This window comes from Nesoenas mayeri, assembly GCF_963082525.1.
Source record: "Nesoenas mayeri genome assembly, chromosome: 2".
NCBI lineage: Eukaryota > Metazoa > Chordata > Aves > Columbiformes > Columbidae > Nesoenas > Nesoenas mayeri.
This window is the reverse complement of record NC_137543.1, coordinates 149,143,547-149,157,101: the sequence shown is the minus strand read 5'-3', so window position 1 is coordinate 149,157,101 and position 13,555 is coordinate 149,143,547.

Here is a 13,555-nt window from a genome sequence, read left to right as displayed (position 1 = left end):
TTCCTGCCACGCTAATACCACAGGCATTCTGGTGTATGATTTAATCTGGTCTGACCCCAAACTTTTGTAAAGATAAATTTCTGCACATTTTTGGAGAGATTTCATTCACTTTTAGGTAAGAGCCGCGGTGGTTGCACGCTTGGAAGATGGATGGGTTTTCTGTTGTCTGATCCACAGAACAGTTATGCTCTAACCATGCATATTATTGCCCCTGTAATTGCATCCATCATACCTCCTGTAAAAACAAACAAATGGACTCCCAAACTCACTTAAAACTAGATAAACAACTGTTCTTTGGCAATGTGACAGATACTTATTGCCTGCGAGTAGCCCATAACAGATAGGAAGGACAAGGATTAAGGTGGATTTGTAAACCATAAATTGTAGAAATCCACTCGGAGTCTCCAAGCCAGACTCTTCCCTTAACTTTATTTGAGTTATGCCAGGGATAAATCTGTCCTTCTGTCGAAACTCGGTGAAACTTTCTGCAGTATCCTTTTACTGTGTCAGTCATTTATGTGTTATAAAAGCTCTAGCTTCAGCAAATCCAAGTTAGCCTGGTAATTTTTTCCTCCCAATTTGTAGAAGGATGAAATGTTACATTTTCTGTGGCTCTGCTTTGCTGTATAAAAATGTACTAGATGAAATTCATTAGAAATAAGTGAAAATGCTGCTGCAACATGATTTTATCTGTGTTGGTTCTGAAAGAGCTGAAAATAAAATTGCCTTTTCTGAAATATGTATATAGACAAATAAAAAAAATTCAAACTTCGGCTTATTTTTCTTTTGCCCACAATAACTAAAAGTACAAACCAATTAATCAAGACTAACCAAGACCATAACAAACCACAACAACCAAAAAAACCCAGAGGATTGGCTAACAGTTTAAATACTAAATTACTGCATGGGTACACTAACTCAACATTAGAACAAATGTGATACTATTCATCCTAATTTACTTGGCCCACGTGGATTTGGAATGTGGTGCCTGGCAACAAGGGACAAGCCAGCAGCTTGAGCAGCACCTTGTTCTGAGACTATCCTGGCCACATGTGCGCATCTGCTAACTCCAACTGGAGCGTGTGTGGGAGCAGATGTGACGCTTGCTGAAGCACACGCGGACGCTAGCAAGCTCTGATTGTGCTGTCTTAGCATGTCGTTGGTACCCAGGTGGTGCTTTGATCTTTCAGACTTTATCTCTGAATGAGAAAGTCTACACAGGAGTTGAAAGCAATTTAGGTCATTGAGAAATGTTCATTGCAGAGAGCTCTGGCAACTGAAGATGATCACTCCCTCTGCTCCTTGCTGCTCCTCATCTGCCAGAGGAAAGGTTTAAATGCACTTCTAAATTCAGCCCAAAGTCACTCAGGGGTGAAGGCATTGCAGGTTCTCCAGAGCTTTGCATCCTGCATAGCCTTGCAGCAAGCAGCCCAAAAGACCAAAAGCACTTTTTAAACTTGAAACCTAGATTTTATTTGAGTAAAAGCTGAAGGAACAGACTTAACATGTAAGAAAACTGGAAGGAAATGTAGTGAAGAGAGAATTTGTAAATTAACTCCTTCCTGCACTGTGTCCCGGCAAGACAGGGGCATTCTGACAGAGCTGCTCTGAGCTTTAGCAACTCAGTGATATTCTGGGCTGTGACAAAATTGAAGGTCTGTTTTTTGGTCACTACAGCAAAAATCTTTCTTTCAGTAATCTCTGTTGAACCTGTGTTCCCTGCACTTCTCAATGGTCTCTCAGCACTTCAGGGTCTGTCCTCCCTTGCTTAGTGCACCATACTCATCCTGTGTTCCAGAAACATCCCTTTTCCTGTGCCCAGCATGCTCTGTTGTTTCCCAGAGAGCACAGTCTCTCTCTTTTTCAAGGTTCCTTCTGACCCAGAGCAAAAGAAGCAAGGAAGCTTCTGCCGTACTCTCTCTGAAAGAAACCTGGCATGCATTAACATATGGTTCCTATGAAGAACAACAGAAGTCCCTGCAGTAAGCTCATATTATTGAGGGAGAAAGTAATAAGTTCATCTCATCAACTATGGTCCAATGGTAGCTTGATTTAGCTACAAGCCCCAACTACAAACCATCTTCAATACCTGTGGCCTTTCAGGATCCCAACTCCTATCCATTTACCCAGCTCTTTGGAAAGGGTCCGGCTCCTCTCCACTTGTGTCCCTGCAGCCCGGGGACACCTTCACTCTCCAGTTTAAGGTCTGGCCTGGAAGCTCTTGGTTTTGTGCTCCCTGAATCAGATGTTCTGAGATGGATGGCATGTTTCTGAAAGAGAGACAACCCATCTCATCTGCATTCAAGTGAATGAGACAGCCTTCCCATCATATTTTCCCCAGGCAGGATGGTTATTTCTGACCACCAGCTGGGAGCCTTTGGGAGCTGCAGCATCTGGACTGCTACCTCCAGAAGTGGATCTCTGTGGCTTTGGCCAATCTGTATCTAATTTGCCTGCATCACTCTCCATAAACAAGTATTGCTTTGGTTAATCTGTATCTAATTTTCCTGTATGACTCCCTGTAAACAAGCATTGTGTTTCAGTTTAACAACATCCTTAGTAGTGATGAGCATAAAATACAGCAGAGGGAAACACAACAGCATGGTGACAGGAGCAGAAGGGAACCACTGGAGAATCTGACACATGCTCTGATCACTGGTTGATGTTGCCTGTAAAATGGGACAGGTGGGAGTATATATGTCTAACGGGAGTGGAAGAGGCAAAGTTCAACTTAATAAGACAAAGGCAGAAATGGAACAAATGGCAAAGATGTCATATGGATAGGACAGAGTGAGGACACTGAGAGAAATAAGGGATTGGAAAGGATGCTGTTCCTCCTCAGATCCAAAGTGGTCACAACCAAGAGCAGCTTTGGTGACTAAATGGCCAGAAGCAACAGCATCTTTTCCCTTTTTTTCCTGCTTTTTTATGGTCTGTGTGACAATAGTTTATTCTTCTAAGTGACAGAAACTCAGACATACATCCGTTCCTGTTCCAGGAAGGCAAAACATAAATGAATAATGATGCTTTCCAGAAGTAGAGTGTCAATGCAGATCTAGTTCTGAAATGGATCCAGCTTCTTTGGGAAAATACCTAACAATTCATGTAGGTTCCAATCCTTGATGTTTCATTGTTTTGAATTCATAGTTTAACAACAAATAGTTATTTCTTCTTGTGCAAATGTTGGTGAGTACAGATCATTTCGCACAAAGGGGTTTCTCCCATTTGCTTGTCTTTCCTGTGAAATACTTAACATTGTTATTTGGAAAAATCTCAGCTATGTGCTGCATTTGAATAGAAGGAAGGAGTGTTGTGACAGCTAGAAGGGACATAGCAAGGTGTCTGGTGTGGTTGTTTTACTGTATGTTGCTCCTTTTGATCCTTGTGCAGAGTTCTGTACAAAGACAGCTGCTGCAGATTGAATAATGCATCTTGAGCATATTAAATGTATCCTGCATATTCAACACTGAAAATAAATATCAGATTCTCACACTATTGTGTATTGTTCAATAAATTTGGCCCATTGTATGCCATTTCCCTGGCATGGTTTGTCTTTTCTCTCTTTTGCCATTTAACATTTTATTTGCCTCCTTTATTTCTTTTTAATTTTAAGATATTACAATCATTCCAATATTGTTCAGATGGAAACAGGACTTCTCTTCTTCCAAAGTCCCCAGGTGAACTCTGAAATAAATGGAATATAGTTGTTGTTGTCTGATATTTACTTGGATCTGAAACTTCATATCACTCACACCCTAACAGACTGTATTTTACAATCAAGAGGTCAAATCCATGGCTGGCACAACTCCACTGAACTCACTGGAGCTGAACTGTGTTATTGAATAGCCTTGTGAACCTAGATACTGTAAGTGGATGTACTGTAGTCCTTGGAGTGGAAATATCAATGCCTTTCAATATAGCACAACTTTAAATATAACCCACAACTCCTTTAATTCCTCCAGGGATATGATATTAGTTTTATCAAGAAGTGGGGAGGGTCTTTTTTCCAATCTGCTTCATTAGCCTATGCTGATAGAGAGGCTGTTTTTCAAGTCTATTTCAATTGTAAAATTGGAAGCATCTCTATGACCTAACCACTTTAAGAAGGTATTTGAAACTAGAACTGCACTTCTGGGAATGAGATCACATCATAGGCATTGACCAGTGTTGTTACTTCATTGCTCGAAATACTGGGGGGAAATCACTTCTGAGAATTACTTTGTTATTTTAAATGTGTTTCTGTGCTGCATATCCCACCCACCTCCAAGTTCCAGCTACTTGGACTCTACTCCTTACCTTCCCTCCCTCACCCAATGTTAGTTTTAGCTCACGCTCGTCTTTGATTTTCCAGTTTCAGAATGAAAACTGCTTCCCCATGGACCACTCTATACACATATGTTCACCAGCCTACCACCAAGGTCTCTCATTTCAGGTCTCAAACTCATTCTCATCTGTCATCATGATCTTCCACTTCTGCCCATTTTAGCCATGTCTGTACCAGTGAATGAGGCTCAAGTGCTCCTCAACAGTTGTTGATATTGTTTAATTACTAGGGCTCTTCTGCCACTCCAGTCACCACCCTTCCAGGTGAGGATCTGGGGAACAGCGTGGGACATAGACAGTTGGTCAGCAAGGGTCAAACAACAGTTTCCAGGAGGAGAGAGTTCTGCTATGTAAGTTCACACAAGCTGCCACATGCTTCTTGCTCTCCTGGCCTGTTTGAGATATAAACAGAGATGTAGCTGTTTTGCAGATTCTAGAGGGTCTGATTACAATTTTTCTGTTCTGACTGAGAAATGATGACCTGGACTGCGACTGTCCCATGAGTAACCACTGGATATGGTGAGATGAGAACCAGGATCTCATTTCAGCTGTAGGCTGCACGTAACACGATGCAGGACTGCCTTTCCCCCTGGTTTTAGTACAATGTTAATCAAGTGAGTACTCATATAATACATGATAACAAATGTTCCTATATTTAAATCTTAATTAAAACTAGATTTCACCTTCAGAAGAGAGGTTATACCTTGATGTTGTTTTTTCTGGCTTTCCCACACACACTTACTGTGTATTCAACTATAACTCCAGGTAATGGATATCCAGAAGTTGATGGATTTTAGAAAATAAGTTTTTCATTAAGAGGAAGAAATCACAGCTCAGTTTATAAAAATATTTTAAATATTTATTGCTAGCAGTAGCTAAAGCCAAATCATAAATTGAGCTGTAGAAGTTCTATCTGGATTATTTGATTTTTCAGAAAAATATTTGCATTGTTCATATATGTGCATCCAGATGTCTGGATTTCTCTGGATGCCACCTAGGAATCAGACAGAGAAAGCGTTTATTCCAAAATAACAAGATAAGTCAGTATTTAAAATTATGTAGCTTTTACATGTCTTGAACATATAGCTATGAACTTTGATTAGTATCAATACAGCACCCATTCTTCCCGCAAGCAAGAAATCTTAGATTATTACACAGGGACAGATGTCTGTAACCTCCCCCTTCTCCATTCATACAGACTACAAGAGAGCTACTCTGTGTGGAGGACTAGCTAAATATGATAGTAACTATTAAGTTCCAGATCTTTAAAAAATACGCTTATCTTCATGTAAGTTATTCGTTCATGTGGACTGATAGCTGTTCTTTGTATGTATGTTTCTCGGCTAGTTTGCTGTCATGTAAAGCAAGTCTTACTCATTTATTCAACAATCTGTGCAAATTTAACATCATTTGGTTAATGATTTCCCTGCCAAATTCAGAGAGACAATTGTATTTAACTACAAACTTCATTTTAATATCCTATTTAAAAGTCTAATTGAACCAATCCTAGTTTGCCTTTGATTTGTTGTATTTTTGTGTGTTGTCTTGGAGATTTTGATGTTGCTTTTTTCCAGCTCTATTGATATTTATAACATGGATGGCATGATTCTAGAGGCATAAAAGGGTGGAGAAGTGCTCTCTAATGGGATATAGTTCAGGTTACGATAGGTCTAAGCAGGACACTTCACTTCTGTAAGATGGAGATGCTCTATTAGTGACAATGTTAAAAGAAAACAAGTGGCTAAAACTGCAGTGCATGTTGTGGCAATTATGTTCAAGGAATTAGCCATGAATACTAAACCCAAAGCTGGGTCTTTGAAGTTTTCAGGAAAAATAAATATGTTAACATCTGCAAATAATACCTTCTAGCAGCAAGAAGAATACATAGATTAAGAACAAAAAAAGGTGAGTCCACATACATTCTCAATTAGGCAGTTTGAATGCAAAATATTGAAATGACGCTTCTAAAACAGGTCTAGCATTTAGTGGGTGCTGGGATGGGGTACTGGTTGGCAAAATGTTGATGTAAAATGCCTATAGGATCAATCCAGTGCGCAATTTCCCAAATTCTGAAATCCCAGAGCATAATCATCTCACATGCGCTAGGCCATATTTTTAAGAAAGATGGTTCTGGTGCTAGAAAAAAATGCCAGGTTTTGCCCAGTAAAAACAAAAAATGAGAGATAAATACAGAAAACAGTGATTTTTGCTGGTTTTGTTCCTTTTCAGGATTGTAGCAGCAGTCATAAAAAATTAAACGAAACCAAAACAAAAAACAAAAAACAAAACAAAATTAAAAAAACACCCCAAAAAAACCTAAAAAACCCCCCCAAAACCAAACCAAACCAAACCAAACCAAACCAAACCAAACCAAACCAAACCAAACCAAACCAGAGAGATGTAAGTAAATTTCTTCAGTTCTCCTATAGTTTATTACTAGGATGGTGCAACAGACATGCTTTACCTCTGTAACAGGAGCAAGGCATCCATTTTCTCATGCACAGATTGAGTTATGGTACTGCCATATTTTATTTCCAAATTGGAGGAAATGTCACTCAATGCTCATATTTGAAATGAGAGAGAAGAAAAGCATTGCCTTCATACAGTTTAAAGAAAAAAAAAAAAAAAACACAACAAAAAAGTGAAATCTGTTAAATATCCTCTGACATTTGTATGAACTTAAAGCAAAGCACGCATCACATCTTGGATTACCACAGTTCATATATCATATTAGGTAACACTTATTGATTTTTAGACTGAAATATTTTGATTTTCTGTATTCTAACAATTTCACTGGTTTGTTTATTACACAGAATATCCAGGCAAGAGTCCTGCAGCCAGGTATGCAGGACACAAAGATGCCCTCTCTGCAGCTTGTAGAACTCCTGAAGCATCTCACAGTAAGTACAAGGGTAGAGCGAGATATACTTTGTCTATACAATGCATACCTGCAAGCACAGAGGATTCAGTCTCCTATGGGAATCTTGGAAATTGTTTAGCCATCTGCTCTGCAGATCACTCAGTCCAAATATAAACAATTTGGACAGCACATAAAGGAGATTTCTCTTGTTTTCCCTCCTACACACATTCAAAACTAATCTTGAATTTGTGGTCTTTCATTCAAAATTATAGTCCAGGCTACAGTCCCTGCTGGGAACTGACATAAAGCATTACCTATAAAAGTGATTGAAGTATTGGTATCTGCATGTACTTCCGAGCAGCTGGTCTATATTTGATGTATATGTCTGTTCTTGGCTCCATTATAGAAAGGGACAGTACAGAATGAGCTAAATGGCAGCAATCTCTGAGGATTCTGCTTTGATATCAGCAGGAATTTTAGCAGAGTTTTCTTTCTTCTCTGCTTGCATAGAGAAAAGCATGGCGTGCTTGAACCTGCTGTGCTTATGGCTGCTTTTGTCAGGGCTGGAATCTGCCGAGTGTTTTGTAGGGGCTCGGGAGCATCCCAGGGAAACCAGGTTTCTCAGTCTGCTGCTGGCTGTCCTGATAGTAACACTGAATTCAGGTTATTCAGAGCATTTGAGCTCAGTTACCTTTTTTTCAGAAAACACACTTGATTATCTTCTTCAAGTCTTTATATTTCACTTTCAAATATTTCTCCTACCAGCTGTTGTCCAATCCTACAAAGTGCTGGGCACTGCCAGCCGTCACAGGGCTCTAGCTGGACAATTAAGAATTTGCACTGCTCCTGCTGTGTGCCACCACTGGAGCTGGAGGCCAAACAGCTTTGTGCAGATAGACTTATCCTTCCACAGTGAGGAAATAAAATGTTCGCTTTCGATTATGTTAGTTGTCTGTCTGAGTTGCTTTAACACATCCAAATAACTGTCCTATTTCTCATACAAGCCAGCAGTCTCCCTGATTTTCATCACCTGTATCAATCTTAACACTATTTAAATAAGAAGGAAGAGCTTTAAAATGTGAGAGAACAAGCCTAGATATTTTCCCATGGGTCACCTCTGTGCACAATAGTATCTTGGCTTCAGTATTTTCTCTGCATCTCTTTCAAGCTAACCACATCCAGACTGTGGACATGCCAGGAAATGCCATTCTGGGACTAATTTACTGGTACTGAAAATGTTATTTCCAGAACTGTCACTTTCCAAGGGAATTTGAGTATCCACAAGTATTTCAACTGTGAGGATCCATTTTCTGACATTTGGGATCCATCTGCACTCCCATCCAGCTGGAACCAAATGGGCCCCATCCATCTATAATCTCCCTGAAACTGTCCAGGACTGTCAAGGAAATTGCACTATGACCACACTGGAACCAGTGTTGGTGTTGGCTGGTACGGTTCAATGCTTTGTGTGGAAAGGGATTTAAATGAGATCATTTCACTACCCTTTTGGTAAATTCCGTTGGGAAACAGCTGGAGGCAATGATTTCATTGCCTTATTATTAGCTGTATTATAGGACACAATAGAAGCAGAAAAGAATAGTGATTGTGTCAGAATTTTATGTAAAATTTTTCTCTCCTGCCCAGGCATCAGCACTGGGTCAACAAAATACTGATCAGACCTGAATCCCACAGACAGGCTAAAAATGGAAGGACACATCAAATGGGGCGCCACAGGGGCTGTTCTTGGCTTGGTATTTTTCTTAACAGATGATGAAATAGAGATTATACAGATGATAAAAACCCAGAAGGGACTGCAAGAATATTTACTGCAGGTCAGCCCTTGAATGCAAAACAGTCTTGACAAGCTGGAGGCCAGTGTGCTGTCTAGTGGAAGTGCTGGGTAGTACACATGGGCAGTGCTACTCTTCTGCACAAATACATAACATGGACCAGGCAGTTCGATAGAGCAGAAGATTATAGTGAGTCAGCATGTGAACACAGGTCAGTAATTTCAATCTGTTGTCCCATGTTCTTCTTCTTTGCAGGGATACACAGACAAATATAGCTGGAAAGAGAAGGGAAGCTGACTTTCTGCTCTACAGAGCCCTCTTTGGACTCAGCAGCAGACTTGCCAGTCTGGGGCACTTTGAGACACATGGCGACGAGAGTTCTCAGGGAAGGAACCAAGAATGATCAGAGATCTAGAAAATCCAGCCAATTGGGTTAACTGAAGGAACAGGTGATGTCTAGTGTGAATAAAAGATAATGGAGGGGAAAACACACTTACAGTCATCTAGGCATGTAAAATGCTAGTGCTGGGAGAAATTAATATTGTCTTGTTCTTTGGACATGAAGTAATAGATTGAATTACTACAAGGAAAACTGGGACTAAACATTTGGAAACATTCTTAATTGGTACAGACAGGAAAGAAATAGGTAATCTGCTGATGCACTGAAATACCCAGCTGTACAGATTTTTAAAAATATGGGGAACAAACAGATTTTAGATAGGACACAGGAAGAATTGATCTTGGTTTGGGAGTCTCCAACTCTCTGATCCTTCTGAGTTGGAGTATCATGGCCATGGTCTCAGCAACATTCCCCAGTAGCAGCTTTTCTAAAGTGAAATTGCAACTAGTCAGCATCCTTCAGGTCCAGTCCAAAACCCCTTTGAAAAGAAACAAGGAATACATGAAGTGAATTAAGATTTCACAAATATGATAATCTTTCAAGAATAAAGAAACCATGCTCAATGGTTTAAATTACTAACTTTAGAATTTAATTATTTAAAATAGAAAATTATTTATTTAATATTATTTAATTTAATGTAATTATTAATAAATTAATAAAATTATTTATTTTTAAATCTAAAATTTTTTATTTTAGAATGATGAGTTTGTCACCAGCACTGCAGAGGTAGGAAGGAAGAGTGGCATCTTCCTCTTTTGCACCTTATGTTTTCATACTTAAGCAAGATCCAGATCTACCTCTTTGGCTGAGAAAATCCAACAACTTTTTAAGTCTACAAAAATAAAGGGATTGGCCAGACACTTTGCAGAGCTGACTTCTTGTTAGAGGTAACATCTGCTAAATCAAAACTCTCCTTTGCTGTACAGAGACAATAGCAGATTAGTGCTTGTCTTGGACTCAGAGTCTTATTTGGGATGGGTCAGCTGTGGATCCTCTAGGCTGTGTTCTGGCCCTAAACATTAGTCAAAGCACATCCTATAAGGAAAATAAAGTCCCTACCAAGCAAGATGAAGTAACCCAACCAAACAAAAACTTCATATCAATCTTCAAATAGCTTCCTCAGGGGAAAAATAAATGGCTCCATAAACATGACTTTCTACATGTTCCTGAAAGTCAACAGTTTTCTTTGGTCACTTGAAGGTATGCGATCTGGTAAGTTAGGTAAATTGGAGCTGCATTCCCACAGTGGTATTTGGGCAAGGTGACAGTACAAGCTGATTTGGAGAGTTCTGGGGACACTGGATCTGCCTCCTTCATAGTTGAAAGAAAAATTTATATTGCCATGCAGAGACACTTGGTCAAGTTCTTATTGGGAAAAGAATTAAGTGATACATTTTATCTTGGCCTTAGAGAGCCACGAGCTACTTGAGGACCCTCCCAAAAGAGGAAAATAATCCCAAATAAATAATTCATGCCCCTTATTAAACTGTATGAGTAATGAATGGCAGAGAGTGCCTTACAAATGGGATCTGCAAGAGGAATTTATTCCTACAATCCACTGATGTTGCTCCTTTGGAGGGTTGCTGATTTATTTAGAGTTGCCATTTGCATATTTCCAGCCCCTCAGCTCTTTTGTGAATTGCCATCTCTACCTCCTCTTTGCCCGCAGCCCGTCATCCACCTCCTGCTAAGTTGTGTGAAAAAACCTGCCCTCCCACAAGTACACTGCTTTGGTTTTTGTATAGGCAGTGATAAGTGTTGAGTGTAAAAGAGTCTTTGATAATTTAATTCACTTTGCCGAATTATGATTCTGCATGCACCGTTAGTTCAATCACAAACCAGCTACAATAAGAATTAGGTCTGTTTTGCAACAAGAAGCAGACAAGGCTGTTCAGTGGAGCAGTCAAGGGTGTTTAATGTTACATTTGTTGTTGACTTTGAAAACAAACATATGCGCACTGATGTACAGCAATCTGAAAGTCCTATGTAGATGTAACAGCAGTGGTATCTTGGGGATCCTGGGCTTGTGTTCAGAGGTGGAAGTAACAGAGAGGCAGCAATTCTGAGCAAGAACCTCCCATGGCTGTGCGAGTTGTATCAGGCAAGATCTGTAGGAAAAGTGGCTTTCTCCAACTTTGTGGGAAATCAAAGGACTCAGAAGTGAAAAATAGGAGCTTCCATCATGAGGAAGAGATGTCTGAGGAGCACTGGGTTTAGACAAATAGTAAGAGCAAGAGCATTTTATGGGGGATATCACTCATCTCAATGTAGGCTTGACATTTTGAAAGAGGAAACTTCATGTCACTAGGTTACACTTAGTATTGAATTCTGATCAGCTTTCCCTTCTAATAATATTTACCTTGACCTTAGCAGGGCAATTTGTGTCAGAGAGGTAATCTCAACTTCTCCCTCATCACTTCTCTCTCATCACTCTTTTACGCCACATTTTAACACTTACTCCTGAGAGGTTGGCTGGGAAACCAGAACGAAACACCACCTAACCATGGCTGAGTGCCAGCCTACAGCTACAGTCCAGTGCACATATTGCTTAAGAAACTCTCCAGTATTTATTTTGGAGAGCATTATACTGATATTTTCAAAATTAAGTAGTGAAGTATTTAGCATAACCTCTTCTACTTTCTTCTTGAAGCCAGAATTTTCAAAAGGAAGTCCCCAGTCAGAAAAGTGTTCTTGGCAGGGAAATTACTTTTAACCCCTAATACGTTGTTCATTTATGCTGTAAAAGCAAAGGCTGGTCAAGAGGGAAAGTCAACAACTTCATCCTTGAACAGTGCTGTGTGACATCGAGAGGGGTGAGAATTCAGTGATAAAAACTCAGAGTTATCTCATCACTCCCTTTATCACAAAATGGTGCAAAAAGGCAAAGTTGCCCCACTTGGTAATTTATGAGAACACTGCAACATGAAGATGTTTGCCATTTACATATGACTGAGGACAGTGAAATAATTGTTTTGTGGTAAATTTTATATATTTTTTTTTCTGCCAATCAATAGGAAAGCAGACAGAGTAAATTGTTGTTTGGATGTACATATTGAAAAGCAAGAATTTAATTAATTGGTTGACATATCTTTTCTTAAATTGAATAAGAAAATACCTCACTGCCTTGAAGGCTAGTGAGCCAACTGATCCTTGCACTTTCCTGGTTTTGCTGTGATGGAGTTAATAGACTTGAGTTGCTTCATCCAGCACATTTGCCATCTGTGTTGTCCAAGGACCTGCTCCAAAATCTATTGAAATTAGTACAAGATCTTCAAATTAGTCCCCAACTCTTGAACAAATATCAATTGGAAATATTTTTGTGGTTCAAGATAATTACCTGTTTCCTGCACAGGCTGCTGTAGCTTTCCACTATCTTCTTGCTGTTTTCTAATATTTAGGCTACAATGGCAGCTCAGGGTCCTGGCCAGATGATTGCTGCCTTGTGCTGGCCTCTGCACATGCACACACACATGAAAAAGGCAGCCCCTGCCCCAAAGAGCTTATGACCAATGCAATTATCACAGAAGTTTCCTATTGGTGTGATTTTATATTGTAAGCTTCCATTGCGCTAAGGCGGCAATAAACCTATAATCCCCATACTATTTATGGATTGGTTCATTACATTTCTTTTTAAAAGCAATATAAATGTCTAAGCTCCTATAAATACATCAGCATTGCTGCTTATCTTGCTTGTTAAACTGGCAGCTTTGTAACCTCAAGACACTGCAGCTGTGTAATCTTTCCCATCTATCTGGCACAAGAACCATGTTTTTTTTTTTCTCTCCCCTGTTTCCATGTATGAAAAAGGTGCTTTGATACACTGCTTGTAAACAAGCTACAACTGCTACTGATTTCAAATATATTGGCTTAGCCATAGAAATGCTAGGCTGTAAGACAAGATAGGAATTTTTGTATTAACTTGGTATTCTGATCTTCAATCAAAAGTAGCTGTATAACCACAACAAAAAATTTCTTTTTTTTTCAGCCATGAATCAAAATCTCTGTCATGCTGGAATTCTGTTGGCAAATCCTTGAGAATGAGATGCTTTAAAATATTCAAACAGAGTTTTCAAACACGGATGTATCCAAAGACAAAAAGTCTAATCCACACATCCTCTGATGTTGCTGCATTTGTCATGTCTCAGAAAAGAGAAGACAGTGGGGTTCCTAGTCTGACTGAAG